Source organism: Schistocerca gregaria, unplaced genomic scaffold (assembly GCF_023897955.1).
Source record: "Schistocerca gregaria isolate iqSchGreg1 unplaced genomic scaffold, iqSchGreg1.2 ptg000837l, whole genome shotgun sequence".
Lineage (NCBI taxonomy): Eukaryota > Metazoa > Arthropoda > Insecta > Orthoptera > Acrididae > Schistocerca > Schistocerca gregaria.
This window is the reverse complement of record NW_026062202.1, coordinates 10,001-15,000: the sequence shown is the minus strand read 5'-3', so window position 1 is coordinate 15,000 and position 5,000 is coordinate 10,001. Positions and strand designations below refer to the sequence as shown.

The window sequence follows — 5,000 nt, the reverse complement described above, 5'->3', positions numbered from 1 at the left end:
AGCAGTGCCGTGAGACGACTGAACTATTAGTAAAGTACTGATGAACAGCAGAATGTTTACCTTCCACAATGGGCGAGTGGTCGACTCTACCCCAGCGTCGCCACCGCAGGAAGCGGTCTTGGAAAAACTACCCCCACACCGTCACCATTGTGCGGGGGAACGGACCCTCTATATCCACAGAGGAGCACTCTTTGCCACCGGGCTTCAGGTCTCGCGACCTGCCGTCCAGTGCCCACGGGGAACCGCGTGGAGGTGGTGCCGCCGTAGCATCCGCTTACAATGGGCAATCAGCCGGCGCACGTTTCTCCTGCGGGTAGCAGGGTCCACAGCACTCGGCTCGGGCTAGCCAGGCCTTGCCCATCGTCGAGCCCGGAATTTCCGGGTTCTTGGCCTAGAGTCTGTCGCTACTTAGTCATCGTCAGCCCATGAGTCGTCATCTGAATCATTGCTGCTGGTCTCCGGAGTCGTGTCGGGGTCATGGAGCATTCCTGCTCTTTCCCTCACGAGTTCCAAAGCCCTCCGCTGCAAATATTGATCCAGAGCCTGTGCGGATATTGCAGACGCAAGAGTGTTGAGCGCCCTCCAGTGCTCTCTGCTCCGGAGTAGCGCTCTAACATCTCTGTTAGGGGGCAGTTGTTCCCGTACTTCAGCAAATTGTGGACAGTCCCACAGAGTGTGCTCCGGGGTTCCTTCCTCGCCACAGTCACAGTCTGTGGTTTCTCTTTTGCCAGTCCTACACAAGTAGGTGGAAAAGGGCCCATGTCCTGTCAAGAAATGCACCAATCCCCGTGAGGGTTTCAGAAACCGAAGTCTCATCCGCTCTCTCACGTTGGGGAAAAAATGGTGCACGCGCCTGCTTGTGCGGAGCGCGTCCCACCTCTGCTGCCACTCGTCAAAGAGCCAGTTCCGGACTTCAGCAGCGCTGTCTGCCGGTCGGCCTAAGATGTTATTGACCCCATCCGGATTTCCCTTCCGGAGCCAATACAGCGCACCCCTTTCCCTGACCAGCAGGTCAAGTGGGGGGATTGCTGTGATGACTAGTAGCGCATCGGCGGAAGTCGTGCTGTATGCTCCAGTGAGGCGCAACAGCGCTTGGCGCTGCAGCCTCCTCATCGCCGCCGCAGGTTTTCTCTGTCTCAGCCTATGAGCCCAGACACTCGACCCGTAAGCCGTGATGGCCACGAGAATGCTCGAGTGATATAGCCTTAATGTCTGCAATGGCAGATGGTATTGCTTGTTTGCAATACTGGCTATCTTGTGGAAGAGGGCCTGGCTTTTGCGACATACGATCTCGATATGCGCAGAGAACAGTCTGGACTCATCGAGGTGGATTCCCAGATACCTCGCCATGCGTGTTCGCCTGATAGCTCCATCGTTGGCACCGCCAGCAATTCGGAGTACAGGGCCACGTGCCAAACGGCCGCGCAGCAAGATATACACAGTCTTCTCAGCAGACAGCTTCAGCTTCACTTTGTGGCACCACTGCTGCAGGGCGTTGAGCGCTGCGTTGCAGTTTACTTCCAACATTGCCCGAGAGTCACCTTCTATCACTAGAAGGATGTCATCGGCGTACGCTACTACGCCTCGCACTTGTCGCAGTTCTCCTAGTTCCGCCAACACAGGCTCGAGGCCTACATCCCAGAATATGGGACCGCAGACCGAGCCCTGTGGGCATCCCTTGGTGATCGACTTCTCAACCGCCCGCCCCGGGCACCGCAAAACCGCCCGCCGGTTACGGCAGTAGTCTAGCAGGCACCGGTACAGGGGCCCAGGACATTCCAACTTCCTTAGGCTGTCGAACAGTGCCGGCCACCATAGGTTGTCGAAAGCCCCAGCGATGTCAACCATTATCCCCGCAACGTACTTGGCTGTAGATGTGTCCACCAACAACATTGCCTTGTTTATAGCATCTTCTGTACACAGACCCCTCCTGAATCCATATTGGTCGGGACTGCGTCCCCTAAGTTCCCGGTGTTGCTCTAGCCGAAGGCATAGGAGCTTCTCCTGGAGCTTAGCCATGGAGTTCAAGAGACAGATGGGTCGGTATGATTTCGGCACTTCCGGATCCTTGTCCTCACCCTTTCTCAGAATGACCACTTCGGCCAACTTCCACGATTCTGGTACCCGTCCCTGACGTAAGCACTCATTGTAGAGGTTAGTCAGGTAAGGGCAGATCTCCGCGCACAGGGCTTGGAGAACCTCGGCAGCGAGTCCATCATGGCCCGTCGCCTTTTTACGGCGCAATTCAAGAATTGCGGCGGTAACTTCACGTTCAGTGAACGGAGCAACAGGCGTCTCATCGGCATACAGCTCATGGAGTTGTCGCCTCAAATTCCCCTGTTCCTCGTCCTCATCTTCGCTACTATCGTCGGGCAATAAGGTACTCATGAGGAGCTCAGCTGACTCTTGCCAGTCCTTGGTGTGACTGCCATCGATCTTCCTTAGGGTCGACAGGACCGTCGGTGACCGAACTTTTGACACGGCAATCTTGTACGGTGTACCCCAGGGGTCAGCCGCCAGACTGTCACGAACAAAAGACTGCCAACTCTCAGTCCGTACTGTGTGCAGTGCCCGCTTAAACACGGCTTTGGCCCGCCTGTACCGCGCAAGCGTGGCCTCACGAATGTGATCGCCTACGCTGCGCTGGTAATGCCGCCGCGCTCTTCTGCATTCGCGTCGGAGACGCTGCAGCTCAGGGTTCCAAGGTGCCTTAGGCATTTTCCCTGTGTGGGCCAACGGGACTGCGCCTGTTGCTGCTGTCTGTATGGCCGCCGTCAGATCTTCTGCAGCTTTGTCAACGTCCACAACGCGATCCATTGGCCAATTCGGTATCACTAGATTACCTCTTAGTCGATCCCAATTAGCCTTTCGCCAGTTGTACTTGACGGTGCCGTTCACCTGGTCTTCAGGAGGAGGCTCCCCATCATAGGCTACAGTGAATGTGATCAGATTGTGGTCACTTAGTGTCATTCCCCGCCATACCTTCCAGTTCTCCGCACGGAGATGCTCGTGTGCACTCTTCAGTGTCACATCGATATTCGAGGTCGCTCCACGGCGGCCTTCGAAAGTTGGTGGGAAGTTTGGTCGGTTCAGCACTTCTAGTCTGAGCTCGTGAATTGCTTCAGCGAGTCTCTCACCTCGCCTGGCGGCGCGTCGAGCACCAAGAGGCGTGATGTCACTGTGCCATAGGGGTGACATGGCATTTGCGTCCATTGTGCAAATCAGCAAGTCATTGCGGTAGAACCCAACCGCCTCTTTTAACTGGTCGATATACGGTCTTTCTCTGTGCCTGTACTGAAAGTACATATTTAGCACGAAAAAGGTGAAATCGCCAGTATTTATCTCAGCTAACACCATGCATCTGTTGCTTAGGTGCGCCACTTTGACTGCTCTGAAGGAACGATTTAGCACAACAATTGCTGCCATAGGATGCTCTCCCCCAGCCAGGATCTGAGCTGTTGTCGGCATATATCGGATCTTTCCGTCCCTAGAGTAGGGCTCTTGCAGACATAATATGTCTAGAGACTCCTCCTCCGCTCGGCGTCGTACCTCCTGCATCACCGCTTGCGTTCGCGCGCAGTTCAGCTGTCCTATCTTAACCGACATTGGCATTGTGATTTTTCACAGTCCGGTCGGGGACAGGAGAGGTAGCGGCCGGAATGGAGACGGTTGACGAGAGGTCTTGTCTCCCATAGTCTGTCCGCTGGATTTTGCGTTGAGTGAGAATCCTGTAGTAGGCACACTCTTTGCCTGGCGTTTCGCATGTGGACAGCGGGAATCTCGTTAATCCATTCATGCGCGTCACTAATTAGATGACGAGGCATTTGGCTACCTTAAGAGAGTCATAGTTACTCCCGCCGTTTACCCGCGCTTGCTTGAATTTCTTCACGTTGACATTCAGAGCACTGGGCAGAAATCACATTGCGTCAACACCCGCTAGGGCCATCGCAATGCTTTGTTTTAATTAGACAGTCGGATTCCCCCAGTCCGTGCCAGTTCTGAGTTGATCGTTGAATGGCGGCCGAAGAGAATCCGCGCACCCGCGCGCCCCCGGAGGAGCACGCTAAGGCGGACGCGGCCTCGCAGCAAGGAAGATCCGTGGGAGGCCAAGGCACGGGACCGAGCTCGGATCCTGCACGCAGGTTGAAGCACCGGGGCGCGAACGCCGCGCAGGCGCGCGCATCCTGCACCGCCGGCCAGCACGAGGCCAACCAACGGCGAGAGCAGACCACGCCCGCGCTAAACGCCCGCACTTACCGGCACCCCTACGGCACTCACCTCGCCCAGGCCCGGCACGTTAGCGCTGACCCACTTCCCGACCAAGCCCGACACGCCCCGATCCTCAGAGCCAATCCTTATCCCGAAGTTACGGATCCAATTTGCCGACTTCCCTTACCTACATTATTCTATCGACTAGAGGCTCTTCACCTTGGAGACCTGCTGCGGATATGGGTACGAACCGGCGCGACACCTCCACGTGGCCCTCTCCCGGATTTTCAAGGTCCGAGGGGAAGATCGGGACACCGCCGCAACTGCGGTGCTCTTCGCGTTCCAAACCCTATCTCCCTGCTAGAGGATTCCAGGGAACTCGAACGCTCATGCAGAAAAGAAAACTCTTCCCCGATCTCCCGACGGCGTCTCCGGGTCCTTTTGGGTTACCCCGACGAGCATCTCTAAAAGAGGGGCCCGACTTATATCGGTTCCGCTGCCGGGTTCCGGAATAGGAACCGGATTCCCTTTCGCCCAACGGGGGCCAGCACAAAGTGCATCATGCTATGACGGCCCCCATCAACATCGGATTTCTCCTAGGGCTTAGGATCGACTGACTCGTGTGCAACGGCTGTTCACACGAAACCCTTCTCCGCGTCAGCCCTCCAGGGCCTCGCTGGAGTATTTGCTACTACCACCAAGATCTGCACCGACGGCGGCTCCAGGCAGGCTCACGCCCAGACCCTTCTGCGCCCACCGCCGCGACCCTCCTACTCGTCAGGGCTTCGCGG

At 56.6% G+C, this 5,000-nt stretch overlaps 1 pseudogene; it reads right to left on the bottom strand.

The window, feature by feature from the left end:
* Window positions 1-3,707: 3,707 nt before the first annotated feature.
* LOC126322784 (large subunit ribosomal RNA) overlaps window positions 3,708-5,000 on the bottom strand; it is a 3,009-nt pseudogene continuing 1,716 nt past the window's right edge.